Source organism: Ochotona curzoniae, unplaced genomic scaffold, assembly GCF_017591425.1.
Source record: "Ochotona curzoniae isolate NIBS_2020 unplaced genomic scaffold, NIBS_Ocur_1.0 scaffold_2656, whole genome shotgun sequence".
In the NCBI taxonomy this organism is placed as follows: domain Eukaryota; kingdom Metazoa; phylum Chordata; class Mammalia; order Lagomorpha; family Ochotonidae; genus Ochotona; species Ochotona curzoniae.
Window position 1 is genome coordinate 190,829 of NW_024467098.1, and position 23,249 is coordinate 214,077.

The window sequence follows — 23,249 nt, forward strand, 5'->3', positions numbered from 1 at the left end:
GATAAGAAAGCTTTGGTTCATCTACTCCATGGAATACTACTCAGCTATTAAAAAAACAAAATGCAGTTCTTTGTGGCTAAATGGGCCCAACTGGAAACTATAATTCTAATGGAAATGAGCGAATCCCAAAAGATTAGATACCACATGTTTCCCTTGATTTAACCTGTAATTTTTGTTTGGTTGTTTGTTATTTTTTGAACCTGTCATTGATACTGTCTCAACCCAGATGTTTCGAAGAATGGAACTTGCATTATTTTTAACATATTGTTTACCCAATACTATGTCAATTAATTCCATAATGTTGTATATTGATACTGAGGCCTTGTTGGGGCTTTTAACTGACCGGATCTTTACTCTGTTAGACCTATCTTCAGACCATAGAAGGTCTCCCCAAGAGGCCACCGAACTTATCTGGACAATAAGACGCTGAACTTTATGCTAGGCATGTGTTTGCAAGCAATGGATCTCAACTGAACTTGAACTATGGTTATGCAACAAGGTGGAGGAATCCACCATGGGGGGAGGGGTATGGGAGGGGTGGGGGGAATCCCCAGCGACTATAAAACTGTACTACATAATACAATGTAAGCAACAATAAAAAAAAATAGAAGACAATATAAAAAAAAGAAAAAAAAATAAAATAAAATACAGAGGGGCACACTCAAGCAGGAGAGTTTTATGATCTGACTCAGGAGAGAATGACTAGAGTAGGGGACACTGACTTTCCTTCTGCTGCTTTCCCAATGCCAGGAGTCCATATGGTAGAACTCTGTGCCCTGACGTACATCGACATCAACACAATGAGACCAGGAGAGTCCCTCACTGCATTTCTCTGTCTGATCAGACACATGAGTTCACAGAAAGAGAAAAATCATCAAAATGCATTTAAGGGATAAACCCATAACTCTGCACATGGCAAAGAGATTGGGAAAAGAAAGGGTCAATTAGAGGGGAGTAGATGTTTGGGCAGTTCTTCAAGAGTGTTGCCATGAAATTCTCTTCTTCACAACTCACAGGGCAACATCCCTGAGGCTGATAGTGGGAATGAATGAAATTCAGAAAGTTCCCTCCAGAATCCAGCTAATCACTCTGAGCAGTGACCTCCAGGGATTTGATCTGGAACATTGAATTTACCACGTTGTTTATGAAACTCATTGAGCAATCTAGGAAACCTGATTTGATTAGCATATATCAACGATACATAATAATGAGCTACACTCCAATGTCTCTGATGTCTCAATATGTATACAGCATGTATTAATCAAGTCAGATTAATTAGCACTGACATTGCTCACCACTGCTTTACACTTGGGGCCTTTAATCTCTTCTAGCGTTTATTTAAAAAGAAAAAAAATGATTAGTATGAATTGCAGTCTCCCAGCAGAATATGATGAGGATAATTCACAATTTACCTTCCATTTAGCCATTTTGGGACCTGTTTTCCAATCTTGAAAACACTACATCTTCTCAATATTCTCCACAACTGAACAGCAATTTTTATAGGTTTTCTTGAAAATAACCATTATAACTGGCAGGAGGCTACCATTGTAATTTTGACTTACATTAACCTGGTGACTTGAAATATTGACAATTTACTCATATTCTTTATTCTATTTGGATGTACTTTGGAGAACTGTCATTAATTTTTCAGTTTTTGGATCAAGGTATTTGGAGTTTGCTGTTGAGTTCCTTATATGATCTGGAAAATGATGAACAGTGTTTAAATATCCTCTCCCTGTAATATACACTAAGAATCAATCTGGAATTCCTGTAGAGGCATCACACAGTGTGTTCATGTGGATGTAAAATGTCAGCCATTGGTTCTCACTGATTCAGTACCATAGATTGCCACTTAAATAGCAAGAATGTATTAGAAGAAAGTTTTTAAAAGAGATTGGCATACTTAATGGATACTTAATGTACTAAATATAAACAAGCAAAAATACAAATATCACTACTAGGGAAACCTCATTTATTCAAATCTTTTTTTTTTGTATAATTGATAAACTATTAAGAATGTTTTATTGTGTGATCCAGCTAAGCATGGGATGAGAGGACTAAAAGAATATGGAGAGAGATGATTAACAACAACCAGAGAGTTGAATCTACATATCCGGCACTGATTTAGTCAGCTCCTCTCTATTACACAAAAGAGAACACTCTGCACACACAGATGGCTCAATGTGCCCATATCCTGCAATGCTTCTTTGTATGACAGAGGTTGGTTACAACATTATTCCTAACCATTAGTATCAAAATGCATTGAGGTCTCTGGTGTTTTGCATATAGCTTCCATGAAAAACAAACACGAAGTCAACAGATACTCAAGCCTGATGTACAGTCCAATTTCTTGACACAACCTTTAGAATAATGGGCTTCTCAGGCTTAAGGAGCCCTTGTGTGGCTAATTAGGGGGGATCTGCAACAATGAAGTAAACATACTGAGAAGCAGAAAATGAAGCACAATCAAAAACAGAAGCAAAACAGAAAAGCTACAATAACGATACTGAAATGTGCTAACATCATTCGTGACCAAATGGTTAACACATTTAGAAAATCTCATGAAGTTAATTTTTTCATGTTGAAACTTAAGTTACTCTTGTGTGGATAACATATTTCAAGTGTATAAATAATTCTGACCTTATGGAAAAGTCAATTGCATTTAGTGATGCTAAAGAAAATATGTGCTTCCGAATACAGAAAAAAAAAAAAAGAAAATATGTACTTTTTTTGTTTCTAACATCCTCTCTTGTTTTCCAACTGTACTGTGAATTGTAAACACTGGAATTTTGAAGTTCTGAAGAGATTTCGTGAATCCTCTTAGCTTCATTATCAGAGAGCCATTCATTTAGTGTGGGAAAGCATGCAAAGTTCTCATCTCAGTAAGGGGAAGTTGCAGCAACTCCTTACAGACATGAGGAATAGCAGCATGAAGATGACTGGAAGCCTGCCAAAGAGGAGTTATCTTTCACCATTTGTGGCAGAGAATTGATTTCCAGAAGTGATGACTCCATTTCCTCACACACTTATAAACTTTCACACTGAATTTCAGTTGGTGGCTGATTCTATTTTCCTAGGTTCCTCTGCAGAAAACATACTGAAGTCAAGGAGATGAGTATGAAATGCAACTTAAACTCTAGACAGAAGTTTCCTAGGGCCTTCCCTGGTAGGAATCAATGTGCCCATACTCTGTAATGATACTCTGCCACTGCAAGTCACAAGACCAAATCCAGAGAAAGGGAAAAAGATGAACACTGGACAGCTCCTCACAGCCACTGGAACTGGGATTTTCAGCAGCCATTCCACACAATCACATGGCAGTTCAAGCCTCTGTTACTGAATTTTCATACATTAACAGTTTGCATTTGAAGACAGAATCAAGAGGGTTATAAATTGAAACATCCATGGAGAGAAATTAAAAACACTAAATGAAAAGTAATTGTAAAAATGATAGTATTCCCCTGAGGGTTACAAAAGTATGTACTTCAGAACATCAAAATATAACAATTTGCCTGCAAAGGCATAGGCAAAGTCACAGATTAGTTCTCGTCTATCTTGATTTTCGCGTTGGAGTTTTAAAACAAACCTGACATATGTGATGCTGATGATCAAATATAATGAGCTATTGATTCTCACTGATTCTGTTCTATAGATTCTCATATTAATGGACATGAAGGCAGAAGATCATTTTTTACTATAAACATAACAAGTGATCATATTCGAATTTGAAATTCCATTTATGGGCCCGGCGACGTGGCCTAGCAGCTAAAGTCCTCACCTTGAACACTCCGGGATCCCATATGGGCGACGGTTCTAATCCCGGCAGCTCCACTTCCCATCCAGCTCCCTGCTTGTGGCCTGGGAAGGCAGTCAAGGACGGCCCAATGCTTTGGGACCCTGCACCCATGTAGGAGACCTGGAAGAGGTTCCTGGTTCCTGGTTCCTGGCTCCTGGCTCCGCATTGGCACAGTACCAGCTGTTGCGCTCACTTGAGGAGTGAATCATCAGATGGAACATCTTCCTCTCTATCTCTACTCCCCTCTGTATATCTGACTTTGTAACAAAAATATTTAAATCTTAAAGAAAAGAAATTCCATCTATACACATCCTTAGGAGACATACACAGAGATCTCTTGATAATTTTGTTTCAAATAAAGTCCAAATCGAAGTCAAATCATTCTTCAAACTTTTTTTTTTTTTGCATGCTGTCACTGGGATGAGCCCCATAGAACACACCATTCAGTGTTTATTCAAGGACAAAAGTGACACTCAAGAGTATGGAGTTGGGGTAGAATTCAGAGATGTAGGAAAAACAGAACCAAATCTGTTGATGTAATGACAAAATATTCTATTCAAACATAACAACAATCAGTTTTTTTTAAAAAAGTTGCCAGAAAAGCATTCTCATTGCATGAAGTACACTAACCTGGGTTTCCTTACAAGGCTCGAAGGAGAAGTTCTGCATTAATCTGACCAGAGCAAGTTTCATGTTCATGAGAGCAAACCTCATATCAATGCAACTTCGATGACCAGCTCCAAAGGGAAGTTATGCTTAAGGATTGATTTTGTCCTTGTTTTTCTTATTGAACCTGATTCCAAAACAGAAATGAGCACACATTAGTGATGCATAGAACCACAAGAATCACTTAGTTGGAGTTCTTAATTGGACCTTTGAAATAATTATGGCTTGGGCATTCAAATCTTACTATTATTGAGCTTTACATGTTCTAAATTGGAGAGCTGTTCCAGTTAACATTTACCCTCACCACACAGGAGTTTTCTGTCTTATTGATGAGATAATGTGAGTGTTGTTTAAAAAGACATTTATCTTTGTACCTTAAAATTACATTAAAGCTGATGATGAGTTCACACTTTGGAAAACATATAGGAAGTAAGAATGATGGAAGGGAAAGCAGGTTCCTGCTTCAACTGACAACCCTATGCACATAGGTTAACTGAGGGAGAAGATAATGTCTTCTAGTATCTAAGCAAAACTTTTCCAACATTTTCTCTGTTCTCCAACCTGCTTCCTACCTCTCTTCCTTCTCATTCTCTTTCACCTTTCTTACACGTTACTCCTTATCCATATACTTATTCTGTTTCCAATTTCACCATCAAATACTCTGACATTACTCCCCACCAGCATACTCCTTTTCTCTTGCCACAATTGTTTAAGTGAAATACTGACATGACATCTGATGCTATCATACTTTAATAACATCAGTGATTTATTTTATATATCTTCAATCAAGTCACAAATTATTTGAATATAAAGCCATCACTTCCTCATACAGTTCCTGGATAGTTGATGGTACTGAGAAAATAATGTTTATACTGGGAAAATTTCCATGAAATATTGTTCTTTGATTTTAAAATAGAGTTAAACTTTTGTACAATATCCTTAAGTTTCTATACATTTTTTTCTTTTTGAAAGATTAATCTATCATTTTTATTGGGAAGTCAGATATGCAGACAGGAGGAGTGACAGAGGGGAAGATCCCCATTTGCTCTTTCACTCCCAAAGTGGCCACAGTTGCTGTAGCTGAGCCAATTCAAAGACAGGAACCAAAAGCCTCCTCCAAATCTTCCACACAAGTATAAGTTCACAACGTTCTGGTCCATCTTCGATTGTCTCCCAAGACACAAGCAAGGAGCCAGATAGGAAGCAGGGCTTCTAGACACTAACCAACATTCACATGAAATCCCGGTGCGTGCAAGGCAAAGACTTCAGCTGCTATGCCAATGCACTGGGGCACTGTAGGTTGCTTTGCTCACAATATCTTATCAACAGAGGGAGGGCAGTAAATATTTTAGCTGCAATAGCATATCATCAGATTAATGTAGTATATGAGCGAGCTGACATAGGTTGTGGGTGTTTGAACATGTATTAGGGCCATGCAGATGCAGTAGAAGTGTCCCCATAGACTTGTATTTCTCTGTTGCATATGGGAATATTTCAAACATTCTCCAGCTTCAGCATTGACAACATGCAATGTTCTCATTGTTTGGCCCAAGCACTGACACAGGTTGATGACTAAAGTAATTGAGGAAAATCCTACAGACTTATCACTGAATGTGAATGAAGCCACAGAAAGTAGAAATCCAGACTGCAGGAAACAAAGAATTCATGGCTTTCAAAACAAAGGGTTATGTGAACACTAATTTAATTGACTCATAATTACCACATGAGCACTCTGTGCCATCAATAGGGTCGACATGCCCGCAACAAAATTTCTGTCAACAAAAAGTCCATCTGTAGGCGATAAAAATGTCTGCATCCTAAGACTTCTGGCTTGTCAGCCAGTGTTATACAAATGTCTTCACTTTTCCTTACCAAAACAATAATGGTAGCCGATCAACCATTTCCAAAGTGTACAATGTCTAAACACCTGACCTATATTACTACTTCCAAGATTAGCAAACAGCTTTAAGAGCCAGTGACTTCACACTGAAAGAAGGATTCACTCACTACTAAGTAAGTGTGTGGGCTGCCAGGAGATAGCAACTAGAACCAGGATCAGGGCACACAGACTATCCTCTGTCCTGACTAACTCTTCTGTCCATTCGCAATGAGGACTTCTCATTAGCACAGCCTGTAGTTTTACAATTGCTTTACAGCAAGAGGTCAGCAGATGCAAACTGGAAAGCTTTTCTATAAGCACTGTGACCTTTCACAGTCAAAGCAATTAACATAGGAAAACTGGAAAGAATTTTTAAAAGCCTGTACACCTAAAATAAACAACAGTTAATAAATTGCAGCTAAAAGCAAATATTACCAAAACTATATGAATATTTATATGTACATACTGTCTGTGTATCAGTTATACAACATCCAGGTTCCACAATAATACACAATCCACACACTCAAGTCCCTAATAGGAAATAATATAACATTTTCAGAGCCTCCTGTGTAATTTAAGTACATGAGATGCAACAACAGTTTGGATTTAAGGATGACAATAGTACGCTTTCTCCAGTTACCACTTTGGACAATTTTGAAAACAACCATTATTTTTCCATAAGAAAAGCTTCTAAAAATAAGGGATACAAATGATGCTACTCTCACAAGTTCCTTGTCTTCACAAAGATTTACCATATAGCTTGAGCATAGCTTGAGCCAGATTGTTTTAACACAGGTCCCCCTTTCCAGGGATCCTGTACCTTTCAGGGCGGAATTCACAAGGCTCTGTCCAGTACTTCAGATCTTGGTGAAGGGCATAGACTGGAATTGCCACAATTGTTCCTTTGGGAATGAATACCCCATTTATTTCAATGTCTTTCTTGCATGCCCTCTCAATTCTCAATTCTGATAGCAATTGGGTAAAATCTGAGAGTTGCATTCACCACCATGTCAAGATATTCCATCTGCATGACAGCATCATATGTGACAAATATCTGGGCAGAAAGAAACAGATTTTTACAAAATGAGATTTGAAATTAAAACAGATGTGTCCTCCATCCTGTTCAATGAACAGTGCATTCAGATGTGGAAAGTAGTTGTGAACAAGGAGATTTTGAGGACAAACCCCTAACCAGGCCCAGAAATCATGAGCATGGCCTTACAACACTCGTGCTGTCTCATGTGTATGAAAGAGATAAACATTGGGCACAGTATGGTTGCCTAATGGCGAACAAGCTCACCTTGAATGTGCCGGGGTCCCATATGGGTGCTGGATCTAAATAGGGAGGTCCCACTTCTACTCTAGTTCCCTGGTTGTGGCCTGGGATAGCAGTTGAGGACAGCCCAAAGCCTTGGAGCTCTGCACGTGCATGGGAAATTCTTTAGAATCTCCTGGCTCCTGGCTTCAGATTGGTTCAGTTGTGGCCATTGCAGCCACTTGGAGAATCAATCATCGGATGAAAGATCTGCCTCTCTGTCTCTGCTCCTCTCTGTATATCTGACTTTCAATTAAAAAATGAAAAATAATTTTTAAAAAGAAAGGTGAACAGAGTAGAACACTGTGCTTAAAGAAAATGAGCAGGGCCCAGTGTGATAGCATACTGGTTAAAGTCCTTGCCTTCCATGCACCAGAATCCCATATGTTCGCCGGTTCTAATACCAGGGAATCTGCTTCCCACCCAGCTCCCTGCTTGTGGCCTGGGAAAGCAGATGAGGACAGCCCAAAGCCTTGGGACCCTGCACCCGCATGGGAGACCCAGAATAGCTCCTTGCTCCCGGCTTCGGGTTGGCTTAGCTCCAGCCGTTGCGGTCACTTGGGGAGTGAACCAACAGATGGAAGATCTTCCTCTCTGTCTCTCCTCCTCTCTGTATATCCGCCTTTCAACAAAAGTAATAAAATAAATCTTTAAAAAAAAAACAAAGGAAAAGAAAATATGTAGTCACAGTCACCTCTCAAAGAGAAGCTTCAGCACTGCCATCAAAATAGAACATTAAAAGAGAATCCCTCAATCTGCCTCAGAATTTTCTTCTCAAAAATGCTGATTAGAAACTGCCTTGACCCCATATAAAATATCTGAAAGGGCCAACATTGGCATGTAACAGGTGGAGCCATCACTTGCAATGACACCATCCCTCATGAGGGTCAGGAGGTATCTATTCCATTTTAATCCATCTCACAGATAATGATCTGGGAATGGCAACATAGTGCATGCCAGGACTTTCTGTCACTGTCACCGTTAAGGGAGACCATAATCAGCTCTGATTCCTGCCTTCATCCTGATGTCACATTTGTCATTGTGAACATAAAGGAGTGACAAGAAAATGAAACATCTCTCCGTCCCTCCTGTTCTTTTTTCCTTTCTCTGCATTTGTCTCTTAAAATAAGTGAAGAAAGAAATAGTTTTTCTAATTGTCCTACTAGGATGCCCATTATTTTTATATACATGTTAATATGACAGTAAGTTCAGGTAAAGTGAGGTTCTACAGAGATAGGTAAACACTTTCACTCCACATATTATTTCTAGAACAGTCCCTTGTGCATAGCTTAAGGTTGTGTTTATCTGACCATCAAATAGCTATGCCATGCTAGATGCTAGGGCTCCTTCACCATCAAGAGCAGACACCCTGAATCATCCCTTGCCTTTTTTAACACTGGTGGTGCGAATGGAGGATGAGAATGGCAGCAAACAGAACACAGTCTGCCTCCCTAGGCCAGTCCTGGACAACCCTGGCCAGCTTCATTCACACAACAGCTCAACAAGACAAAATCCAGCCAAATGAAGCAGACCTAAGGACCACAGGCTATAGTAATAAAGACTCCTTCAGAGTGCCATTGTGGATTCTTGTAATTGACACGTAGTACAAACACTGCTTTACAAAATTGTTATAATTCTTTGAGTAGCACCTTCAGTCCTTTTTCAGAATGAGTTTTTCTCCTTAGATCATTCCTTTTCTTGTAAATGAAGTATCTTCACTGCATACTTTGCAAGCAGTCCGCTGAATAGTGCTCTGGAGGCATTCTATCAAGACACTACTCCTGCCCCACAGTGCACCCATTCCAAGTACCACTCATTCACTCACCTTATTGGAAAAAGCTGCATCAATCTCCTGCTGCAGTTTCTGCTGGACATCAGGGTGAGTGGCCAATAAATATATGATGAAAGAAAGAGTATTGCTAGTGGTCTCATAGCCACCAAGAAGAAAGATGATTGACTGAGCTACAAGCTCTGTGTCAGTCAGAACTAAAAAGAGAAGTAAAAGAATTTTAAGCAGAGTAGGTCACTAAATCATATATGAACAAATGTTATTGTACACCAAGTTAAGCTACTGCCTACAAAGACAGCATGCATTTGACTGCTGAATTCACGACCAGGTCCTTGATTCCAATTCAGCATTCTGGTAGTGATTTTGGAAAGAAAAAAAAATATGGCTCCACTACTTGTGCCCCTGAACATGCACAGGAGATTTCAATGGAGTTCCAGGTTCTTGGATTATCCCTGCCCAGCCCCAGCCATTGCAGCCATGTGTGGAATCAACCAGTGATGGAGGAATACTCACTCTCTGGTTCCCATTTTAATTTTTATTTTAAATAAGTAAATAAATTCTTAAAGGAATAAAAAATGTACAAAAGTTTCAACGTTCTTGTAGGAAAAAAAAAATGAGTAAGTACCAAGCATGTTGGCTCAATTGGCTAATGCTTCACATCCCATTACCAGCATCACATATGTATGGGTACCAGTACTTATCCCAACTCTTCTATTTCCCATCCAGCTCCCTGTTTACAGCCTGGGAAAGCAACAGAGTAGGATCAAAGGTAAGGGTTATGAATTGGCATGGGAGAGTATGAAAAAACCCCTCACTCTAGTTTTAGGATCAACTAAGATCTTGCCATTGTGGCCCTTAGAGAGTAAATCAGTGGTTCAAGTCTTTTCTGTCTTTCCTTTACTCTGTAAATCTGATTAGCATTTCCAATAGAAATTTTACAAAAGGAAGACAAAATGAAGAAGAAATTCAATGTCAAATATGAATGTTATTCACACAGAGCCAGAAAAAATATTTCCTTGAGTTCACTTTATCCCAGTCTATCCATTACACTGCTATCCTCTCTTTATTACACTATGCTCATCACCAATTCAGTTAGGTGATGTCAGAAGAAAGCTTCTCTGTCACACATGCACAATGCAACCAGTGCACCATTTGGATAATATGGAGTAAAATTGTCTTTAAGGAAACTACATTGAATTCTAATTAAAATATTTGAAAACACTGAGTGTAAAAGAATAAGACTTTACTGTATAAAAACTGAATGATGTTTCACCTATGTATATGTGAGTTAAATTAAGGGGACACGAATGGGCTAGATAAAATTGTGAGATTTAGAGTGTAGCCCAAAGATGAACTGCACCTAGGAGCTCATGAAAAATTCGGATTTCCAGCAAAAATTACACAGGACAACATGGAAATTCTTTAGAATTCTGAAAACAGGTCTACCATCTGACACAGCCATTTCTCCCTCTGAGTTTCCCATGCATTCTTGGTTACCTTTGTAGGAATCAACTTCCTTGGAATTCTGGGAGTTAATCATGAGTTGCAGAAAATCCACTTGGTGCTGAAAGAGAGGTCAAAGACAAGACAATCCTATTTCACAAATCCATCAGGAGCTCAGCATTGCGGCTACTCTCTGAGGAGACCCCACACAAACACAGAGGTCTGCCTGGAGTGGCCAGAGTGATCATCTCAATACTATATCTCAAAATGATCATATGGTTGAAACCACAAAACCTGGGGAAAAAAGAGCATCCTCATGCAAGTAGCATCAGATTTACCTTTTTCTTATCTTTGAGACGTTCTTCTTTTATCTTTTCAACAGATGTTTTCAAAAAATCTGTAACATCTCTGGGGTACCTGCTGATTTTCAATGTGTCATATACTGGGGTGAGGAAAGGAAAGAGTGCTACAGGGAAAAGAAAAAGAAGAAGTGATAAGGAAAAGCAAAATTTATGTAGCGCGATTACAATCTCTGAATCAGGACAGTAAAAGTCCTCAGGGTTCTAAACAAGCAAGCATTCCCTCAGCATTTTCTTTAGTCTTCCAGAACAAACACTGAGCAATTGCACAACCACATACAGAGGCCATTACTAGAATGGGCCAACCTCAGGGAATATTGAGGAAGACATCGAGAAAATGGGGGATACCGAATTCAAAACACTTGTTATAAGATTCTTACCAACAATAAGAAGCACTTAAAGAAGGAGTTCAAGGAGTTTAAGAAATATGTTACACAGGAAATAGGGCAGGCATGAATCAAATGAAAGCTGATATATTAGAAATTAAAATAGAGTGGAGCAAATTAAAAGTACAGTGGGGAATCTCGAAAATGGAATGAAGAAAGCAGAAAAAAGAATTGCAGAATTGGAATATATTTCCTCTCAGCAAGGGGAAGCAAACTAAAAGCTGCCAGCAAAGCTGAGTCAAGCAGAGAAAAGTATTCAAAAATTGAAAGACACTATTAAAAGGACAAATATAATTGTTATGAGAGTCCCAGAAGGTACATAAAGAGAAGCTGGGTTTTAAAAACATATTTAAGATATAATAAAGGAAATTTTGCATAATCTGTAGAAAGAAATGGGAAACAATATTCCGGAAATGCACAGATCTCCCAACAGGGTTGAGCAAAAGCAATCTTCACCATGACACATGGAAATCAAGCTCTCTTCAATCAAACATAAAGAGAAGATCTTTATATATGCTAGTAAAATTAATCAATTGATATATAGAGAAATGGCAATTAAATTGACAGCTGATCTCCCACAAGATACTCTACATGACAGCAGAGAATGTAGCAGCATATTCTAGATTCTAAAAGCAAAGAATTGTCAGTCCAGGATAATGTTCCCAGCAAAGCTGGCTTTTGTCTTTGAAATGAAATAAAAATTCTCCCACAATAAATAAAAGCTAAATGAATATGCCTCTTCCAAACCTGCCCTACAAAGAATAAAGATGTTCTCTTAACAGGAAAATAAAAAAAAAATGAATAGCCCCACCAAAATGAAAGACAAATGTCAACAACATCACAGTAAAAAACAATAGACTAAATCAATGAAGAACCCATTGCTAAAATGACAGGACCACAATGCCACCTATTTATATCCACTCTGAATGTAAATGGCCTAAACACCTCAATCAAATGTCATAGAGAAGTAGACTGGATTAAAAAGACAAAATCCATCTATTTGTGACCTACAGGAGATACATCTCACCAACAAAGATCTCATGGATTTTGTTGTTTTAGTTTCATTTCTTCAAAACACTTTTTTTTTTTCTCATTAAATTCTTCACTGAGTCAGGTCATATAGTACTATCATTTTCTTCATGACGGTTTTTTATTTCCTTTTGTAATTTCTTCAGCAACACATTAGTCATGCAGTGGCATGCTACTTACTTAGCACCATGGTGTTTTTAATTTCTTCTCTTCCTGTTGTTGATTTTGTTTTGTGACCCTTTACTTTGGGGAATTTACACTGTGTAGTGGAGAATAACATGTTCAGATGTGAGGATGAGGTGAGGTATGCAACTCTACTTCTGGATCGAGAATGCACTCCCAGTGAAACTGTTGAACATGTGCTTTAACAATGGGATGCTGTCCATTCCCACAATGATAGATTTGTGACAGTCTATTATGAACTATGCTGTTGTAATACTATGGGAGATCTCAGTGGGTGGGGTGGGTTTAGAGAACGGGATAATGGAAATACTAGGGTTGATGGAACTGTATCATAAAATGATAATAATAATAATAAAGCATATAAATAAATAAAACTAAAAAAATAAAGGGGGCTTGAGATGGATCTGACCTAGTAATTGCATTTATTAGTGTGAATGTAGGATGATAGAACAACTTGTACCCCATAAAAGTGGGTGCACACAGAATATTCGGGTCTGATACCAGATGGGACAAGAGTGCTTCCAGGATCCCAGAACAAAACTGCTGGATTCATAACTCCAACCATGGGGAGAGTGGCAGTATCAGTGGTGTGTGAATGGAGTGCATGTGTCCCAATTATACATCTTCAGTGGCTTTGACAGAACATTGGACAACATATTCAGAAGCACATGGAGGATATATCAGACCATTGGAACCTATAGAGAACACCTGGTACCATAGCAGAGGAAAGAGGTCAGAACAAATTGGTCAACTACCCCAGTGAAGCATGACAGCACATATCAGAGCGAGCAGGAACTCAGAGGTGGACAAGATATCCTCATACTTGCATCAGTGAGATCAACCGTATTCTAGAACTGTTGAAACCTCTTGAGCATAACCCTTGAGGCATGCTCTAATTCAAGTACTTTGCAATGACATTGGGTGCCATGCCCCATTCCTTGGGTATTAACGTGGTTTGGAGGCTGCAAGTGGCTTCTCCCTGTACTCTCTCCTTCCCCATATACAGGAAGAAGGAAAGGAAAATGTGAACACAATGATTTCACCCATTTTGCCATGATCCTATATGTTTTCTACTTTAATTGACTGATAAACATCACCAAAAACCTTTTTAAAAAGTGAAAATAAAAACTGCTCATTTCTGCTTCAATGTGTAGTTTTTTGCAGTTTCAATTCTTTTTGATTTGATTTTTTTTACGATTTCCTGCTTCCTGTTCACTTTTTCTTTTTTTAGTAATCTTTGAGAAGATTTATCAGGTCATTGACTTGAGATATTTGATTGATTTGTAAGCATCTCATGTTATAAATGTCCCTTTTAATGCTGTTTTGGACACATTTAATGAGTTGTCATATTTTTTTTTTATTTTCTATCTTTAAAGTTTTTTTTTTTCTACAGATTTATTCAGTGACACATAGGCCACACAGTAGCATGGTTTCTTCAAGAAAGTTTTTATTTCCTTTTCATTTCTTCAGTTTCACATTGGTCATTTAGTAACATGTTATTTAACTTCGTGGTGTAAATTTTCTCTTTTTCTCCTGTTCTTGATTTTTCTATGGTTTTTCATTAAAGGCATATTTAATTACCATGTCATACAGACTTTCATAAACAGGAGTGAAGATGCAATGCAGTATGCAACTCTACTTTCAACGTACAAATGGACTTCCAATGAAACTGTTAAATATATCTTGACAATAGGATGATGGCGCTCTGCAATTCCCCATACATACAATGTCAGGTCAACACTTAAATAACAGATTTATGGACTGTTGATAATGGATTTTATTATTGTAATGCTAAAAGTGATATTAATGAAGGGAAGGTGATTTAGGAGGTGGTAGGGTAAATCTCAGAACTAATGAAACTGCATCATAAACTGATAAAATTGATTTTAAAAGATTTGGAAGAATATAAACTTCCAGATTCATACTATGAAACTAATATTACTCAGATAATAATATTAGATATCAAGGCCTGTGCAGTGCCAACCTGACCAATGATCTATCTGCAGATTAAATGACTCAATCAGAGCCTGGCAGAATAGCCTAGTGACCGAAATCCTCGCCTTCCATAAGCCAGGATCCCATATGGGCACCAGTTGATATTCCTGCTGCTCCTCTACCCATTCTTGCTTGTGCCCTGGGAAGACGGTAGAGGTATCCCAATGTCTTGGGACCCTGTACCTGTATGGGAATCAAGGGAAGAAGCTCCTGGCTTCCTGCTTTGGATCGGCTCAGCCCTTGCTGTTATGGCCACCTGTGGAGTGGATAAGTGCATGGACAATCTTACTTTCTGTCTTTCCTCCTTTGTATAAATCTGATTTTGGAATAAATACATGAATCTCTGCAACAGCCAGAAAAGGATGTTGACTACTGTCTTCAGATTAGCTCAACTCCAGATGTTATTTAAGAAGAAATTGGCATATGGAAAATCACTGTCTCATAACTCCCAGTTTCAACATACAGAAAGCTATAAGACCACAGCAAATGGGACATGACCTTCTGTATAGACAGAGATTGAAATGACAGAAGTAGAGTCCAGAAGTGAACATTTTTTCCATTTTTCCACTGAATAAAGTGAATGATTTATTTCCATATTACAGAGCGGGTTATTCAGTTCAATATTTGGTGCTGGCACAATTGGATAGACACAGACAAAAAGAAAAGAGTCAAACCATTATTTATCATTCTGTACAAAGCTAACTCCAAGACCTGGCACTGTGTTGTGAGAAATCAAGTCATTTTCTGCAGCAGAGGCATCTCATATGGGTCCTGGTTCAAGTTCTTGCTGCACCAATTCGCATCTAGTCTCCTGCTAATGTACCTTGGAAATGCAGCAGAAAATGGCACAAGTTCTCAGGCCCCTGCACCATTTAAAGACATTCATGGAGCTCCTACTCCTGGATTTGGCTTTGCCCTGCACCCAGCACTTGAGGCAATTTGGGAAATAAGCCATTTCGGAGATGAAAAATTCTCTCTCAATCCCTTGTTCCCACCTCTACACCCAACCTCATTCACCTTCTCTGTAACTCTGCCATCCAAATCAATAAAAAATCTGTAAAACCTTAAATGCATCAGCAGCTTTAAAACAGCTATAAATGCATCAATAGATATAAAACTATACAATTCTAGCATAAAAGCCAAGAGGTTGAGTTCATGATTTCAGATTTGGCAATGGATTCCTAGAATTGATATCCAAAGCAGAAATAATAAAAGGAAATACATAAATCATACATCACCAAAACTTAATCATTTGCACTGACACAGCTACCATCTATATAGGTAAAAAATACCCACAGAACCAGAAAAGGTAGGATGCTGCAACCTTTGCCATTTCTATACCTATATCTAAGTAACAATTGAGTGTCATATTGCCGCTTAATAATCAACATACTATTGCAATAATATATGGGAAATCAGAAGAGTGGGGATTTGAAGAGGGGGTAAAAGAAATTCAAGAGCCTATAAAATTGTATCATAAGATAAAAATTATTTAGAAATTAATAATACTGTAATAAACAATATGATTCACACACAGAAACTGTCAAGAGTGGTAAAGGCTAAAAATCAGGAGACATCTTACAAACAATTTATTTGTAAAAAGAATATATCCAAAATAGAAAGATTTCTTGGAGCTCAAAAGCGCAGAAAAAAGTAATTCAAATAGTATTGCACTGAAATTGAGTAGACAATTATTGAGAGAAGACATGAAAATGGTAAATGTTGATTAATGTGATTATCAACTTGAGGATGAACATTTAAACCAACATGGGTTATAAATTCTATTCACCAGAAAGGCTATATCGTGAAAAATATGGAAGAGTCAAGCACTGGCAAGGAAGAGAAAAAGTTGGAACCGTACATTCTCCAGGTGAGAAAGCAAAATTATACAGGTATTATGGAAAACCCTTGAAAGTTGCTGAATTAATTAAATAGAATTATTGCTACTAATTCTACTACTGAACTTATATTCAAAAGATTGAAATGGATATAAAATCACAAACTTAACATAAATTTTCAAAGAATGAGCACAGTTCTCAAGCCAACACAATAAAAATTCAAATGCCCAATAACTAATGAAATCATTCATTAAAAATATTGAGTTACAGGCCCGGCACGGGGGTGGCGCAGTGGTTAAGGTCCTCACCTTTCATGCCCGGGATCCCATATGGGCGCCGGTTCTAATCCCGGCAGCCCCACTTCCCTTCCAGCTCCCTGCCTGTGGCCTGGGAAGGCAGTCGAGGATGGCCCAAGGCTTTGGGACCCTGCACCAACATGGGAGACCTGGAAGAGGCTCCTGGCTTCAGATCGGAATAGCATCGGCCGTTGCGCTCACTTGGGGAGTGAATCATCGGACGGAAGATCTTGCTCTCTGTCTCTCCTCTCTGTATATCCGCCTTTCCAATAAAAATAATAAAAATAAATCTTTAAAAAAAGTATTGGGTTACATAATGGAATATTACTGCTGCTATATAGAAATGACGCTACAATACACACATCAACATAGAAAAACATTGAGAACATAACAATGATTGAAATAAGCCAATCACAAGGGAACATGCATTACACAATTCCATTTGAATATAATTTAAGAAATAGTCAATCTATGGATATAAAAGATTAGTGATACAGGGGTAAGGAGTGATGAGACAAGGAACAGAATTGCTGGAATGACAAAATATTCTAGAATTGGTCACAATGATGACTTAACTGTACATTTAAAATAGGTATTTTTTCTTCTGACTTAATTCTCAAAGACATATTTTAAAAAGAGGAAGAAGTGGTGCAATACTTACTTACTGAGAAAAGTAAAGGACTAAAGACATTAAGATTTAATAGCTTCCTGAGATTTTTCAAGAAGGGATCCTCTGGATTTCTAAGGGAATCAATATTCACTCCAAACGATGTTGCAGTGATCACATCCATGCTGTATGCCTCAAAGATTCTACAAAAAGAGATACAAGAACAATTAAAACCAGCACCTACTTGCTTTTTGAGTCACACATGCCGCAGGAAGTGCTGAGAAAGCACATGTCAAGCACAACAGGCAGACAGCCAAACCATTCCTGGACCACATCCAGAGGCAGGCATTGAGGCTCAGTGGCTTAGGTTTAGTAAGCACATATCACCAGTCAGAATTTTGTTTCAAATTCAGCCAACTACATTTCTGATCTAGCTTCATGCTAACACATCCAGGGAAGTAGAAGACATGGATGAGTTCAAACAACCTAGGATGGTGAACCAGCAAATGGAAAATACCTCCCTCTGTACCTCTCTCTACCTCTACCATTGAGATAAACATTTTTATAAAAATAGAATTACAAGGGCCCGGGGGTGGCGCAGTGGTTAAGGTCCTCGCCTTGCACGCCCCGGATCCCATATGGGCGCTGGTTCTAATCCCGGCAGCCCCGCTTCCCTTCCAGCTCCCTGCCTGTGGCCCGGGAAAGCAGTCAAGGAAGGCCAAAAGCTTTGGGACCCTGCACCTGCGTGGGAGCCCCGGAAGAGGCTCCTGGCTTCAGATCGGCATAGCATAAGCCATTGTGCTCACTTGGGGAGTGAATCATCGGACGGAAGATCTTGCTCTCTGTCTCTCCTCTCTGTATATCCGGCTTTCCAATAAAGCAAAAAAAAAAAAATAGAACTACAACCCAGATCATCAGAATGATCTTACTACTATCACTCACATTCAAACATATCAAGGGTGGAAGATACAGTTGTCTTTGCCCTGGATAGCAGGGACTATAGCAAAATTAGAGATGCATCTAAGCTCAAGCAGAGTTAAAGACCATAATCACACAGGTTACAGAACCCTGTGCTGTATTTCGATGTAAGACCCAAGCTTTAGCAGGACAGGGTGGAATAATTCACTCTTCCCTGGAGACTCATGATAGTGACACTCATCCAGGTCTTGCCTCACCTTAGAAACTATCTGGCAAGATAATTTTTTCCTAAAACATTACTAAATATCAACATTCTAATCTGAATTACAGAACAATCAATTCTTCCCTTCATTCATTGAAAAAGGTCTAAAATACACCTTCTTTTCCATCTCCAGAATCTGAGGTGGCCCTGAGGGTTGAATTCCCTTTAAAAGGTAAACCCAAGGACAACCATGATTAAATTAAATATAACAACTCTCCATTAAACTTATTATCAAGAAGAATCCATAACTGTGTGAAATGCTATCTGCTTCTCCAGGAATTCATAGTTTACAAAGCCTACTCATGAATTATTCATAGTTAGCCCATGCTGACTGGGAGAGAAAATATTACAAACTAAGGATGCTAATTTGGATGCCATATTCCATATGTTAGTCCTCTGTCCAAATAGCAACTCCAATGGTAAATTTCAGTCAATGCATATTTTTGTAGACACCATGTAATAATTCAGGCATTTGTGTCATTCCACCCCCTCATGAGACTATATTGAATCCCTAGCTCTTGGCTTAAGCTTCGCTAATCCCTAGTTTTTGCAGATATTTAGGATCAGGAGACAGAATATATCTCATTCTAAGTCTCTGATTACACCAAATAAATATACATATATAAATAAATATTCAAGTTTAGATAACAAATTATTTCATTGCCATCGCCAAAGGCTTTACTGGGCCTTCTCTCTCCACAGATTCAAGAAATTTGAACTCAAAGATATACTTCAACATTTAGCATTTTTCTAATATAATCAGCAATTCTATGAAGGCATTTTGGTTCTTCTAAAACACACCCTAGGACTCTCCTAGCATAGAGCTTGCTTCCCCATATGTACCAAATGCTTCGCCTCCTGCCCCAGCCCAATTCCATACTATCTTAAAAACAAACAACTTCAACAGAATCATGTTCCTTCTTTCTATGCATGAATTTTGTCTCTCAAATAGCCAAACTGACAGCCAAGCCGGAATTGTATTACGTGCTCTATTGCAAGAAAATGCAGTCTGGATTCCCTTTCTGGTGGAATCATGGGAGTTGTAACACAATATACACATTTTGTATGCTCACTCTAGGGATTCCAGAAGGGAAATTTCAACTCCATGTCATGTAGTAAAAGAGCACTGAACCCCACAAATACATTACTACTTACTCTTTCAATTTGACAGGCTTGTCTTTCTCTGTTTCCTGACTCAGGTTTTTCACCAACACATCTCCATACTGGGCAATGATGGGTAACATCTAAGTACACACACACACACACCAGCCACAGTGAGACACAGAGATCCAGGTCACATAAGGACATGGTTTTTTAATGCAAGCAGGAGTGATATAATGTCTAAATATATACCACATAATTCACTGTAAAAGCAAATGTTCAAGTCAAAATGATTGGATTGCCAAAGCAGAGGTAGCTCACCAACATTTTTAATGCATGAAATTCTCTTCTAGATTATCAAGACAAAAGATCAGTTTAAGGAACATTAATGCCACTAAACTTTCCGCTTCAAATGGACTAGGATTGTCTTTCCATTTTTCTTTTTCCAGACTCAGATAAGTTTCTACTTAAACATATACTAATTTATTACCTCCTTGAGTTTTCCACTAGTGAAGGTTGGAGACACCAATATTCTTAATTTCTTCCATTCTTCATCCTTACAATTACTGAGGGCACTTTTCATAATTCCCACTGGCCCAAAAGACTAGAATTCAAATAAACACATTTTATGCAGCAATAGTTCTGAAGATCATCACTTGTAAATATTTATTACACACAAATCAGGCATTTCAAAATATTGAGTAGAAGTCTACCAGTTGGCATGCTAAGATTATGTGCTCAATAAATATTATTCCAAATGCCTAGCCTTATAAAAGAGTGAATGTGCTGTGGTCTGAGGCACTTATTTTTCTTTGTCCTATAAAATTCAATTTGCCATATGTCATAGAATCTGTCATTCCAGGAGACTAAATAGAAAAAGAAACATCCTCTAATACAGAGCAGACCAGAAATGAATTGCTGGTGGACATCCAGATAGCCAAAATATCCTGTTATGTTTCTTTGAAAAAAATTTGTTTTCCACTCCACCCTACTCTCCATACACAAAAACATGCACATGAACAATAACTGATAAAAGAAGAGAACTTTCCTTTAGAAACTAAAAATGCATGAAATCATAGCATCAAACAAAGACCTAAACACTGAAATCCTGTTGCAGCAAAATGGATGGAATGGGAGCTTATTATATTAAAGGGAATAAAAATTACACATAAAAGCAAACACCAAATGTTTCTCTCATGTGTACAAGTTTTATAGCCCATTCTGAACAGAGAGGAGTGACTTCTACAGGCTTTGAAGCACTGCAAGAGGAAATAGAGAAGGATGTTGAATGGCGGATACCATAACACTGTGTTGTAATAAGATTCAGCATCTGATACAGAGTGACACATTTATACTTCAAAACAAAATATTTTTATTGAATGAAAGACTGTATGAGAAGAACTCATAGACCTGGCATAAAGAAAAATATAAGAAAATAGTAGGAACAGTGTCAGTTGGACCCCATTAACTGCACCTACAGTGCTATTTATGATCCAGATCCCTGCTAATGGCAGAGGAAGGCAAAAGAAGATGGCCAAAGTAGTTTGGTGCCTGCATCCATGTGGAAAACTAAGAAAAAGCTCCTGGCTCTGAGCTTTAGATGAGCCAAACTCTGTCCATTGTTGTAATTTGGAAGTGAACCAATGGATGGACACTCATGCTCTAAGTCTCACTCTTGCTCTCTTTCACCCAGTTTCATTCTTTTTCTCCTGCCACCATCTTTTTCAGTAACAGGCTTCTGGTATATTTAAATGAAAAATCCTTTAACAAGGCATATGTCACAAGTTGAAGCAAAGAACACTGTTGGGAGGGGTGTGCAGAGAAATCCTCCATACATACTTGCAATGAAAGGAACAAGACTGAATTTGAACTGTAATACTGCAATACGGTGGAGCAATCAACCATGGGAGATGGGCACGGGAAGGGGATGGGGGAAGATCAGAGCCTATAAAATGATGTTATAAAATGAAATGCAATAAAAAAGAAAAATTATTTACAAAATTAAAGACTAAACATGTTAACATGTAAACACGTTCACTACCTGATCAGTTGATTCTACATTTATTGAAATGTTATACAGTAAAATAAAAAATGTATTATATGTAACCAAAGCATACTTTTGATGATCATTTTTTTAAAGTAGATAATATTGGGGCCTGGTGGCATGGCCTAGTGGATGAAGTCCTCGCCTTGAACGCCCCAGGATACCATATGAGAGCCGGTTCTAATCCCAGCATCTCCACTTCCCATCCAGCTCCCTGCTTGTGGCAGGGGAAAGCAGTCAAAGACGGCCCAATGCCTTGGGACCCTACACCCATGTGGGATACCAGGAAGAATTTTCTGGATCCTGGTTTTGGTTCGGCATAGCATCGGCTGTTGTGCTCACTTGGGGAGTGAATCATCAGACAGAAAATCTACCTCTTTGTCTCTCCTCCTCTCTGTATATTTGACTTTCCAATAAATAAATAAATCTTTTAAAAAATAAAGTAGATAAAGATCAGCAAAAACTATATCTCATGGATTTTTTTTCTTTTATCTCATGGATTTTGATTTTTTTGTGTGTGTTCCATCTCTTCAAAACACTTCTGATTAAATTCTTCTAATAGTCTTAGATCATACAGAAGCATCATTTTCTTCAAGAAGGTTCTTAATTTTCTTTTTCAGTTCTTCAGTGACACATTAGTCATTCAGTAGCATGATATTTAACTTCATGGTGTTGCAAACTTTTTGTTTCTGTTGTTAATTTTGTATTGTGGCTTTTCATTTAAAGGGACATATAGTAACTGTGCAATGGAGACTATCATATCCAGATGTGAGGATACAATGCAGTATGCACCTCTACTTCAAGATAAAGTTGGACTCACACTGCAACTGTTTCTTATATTTTGGCAATAGCATGCTGGACTCTCTGCCTTTGTCCTTGCATGCAATAATGGACATATGACTGTATATAAAGAACAATACTATAGTAATGGTATGGGAGAACTCAGTGAGGGGAGAGGGAATTGGGGAGGGGATAAGGGAAATACCAGGGCCAATGGAACTGTATTATAAAATGATAATAATAAAATTAAGTAAAATTTGAAAAAATGAAAGTGAGAAACAAATATGCTTAGGCCAAGTGATCAGGAACTAGATCTACAGTCTAACCTTAGCAAATTGCCAACCTTTCAGTTGGATTTTAAATTAAAGAATAAACTCATGTCTCCTCTTCTTCATATGAGAAAAACCATTATGCAACCTGCGATTACTTTATAACTCTTGCACTTGCTCAGCCATTAGTGGGACTTTCTTTCACATAACAAATGAACAACTTTAGTGACACAGGTTTATATCAGGCAATAGGCAGATCCTCTGTTCTCATTTTATCTAATCAAAACCAGCATG

The 23,249-nt window shown here is 38.2% G+C and overlaps 1 pseudogene; it reads right to left on the reverse strand.

Moving 5' to 3' along the window:
- Positions 1-1,953: 1,953 nt before the first annotated feature.
- On the reverse strand, positions 1,954-20,460 carry LOC121171447 (annotated as a pseudogene).
- Between the last annotated feature and the right edge of the window lie 2,789 nt (positions 20,461-23,249).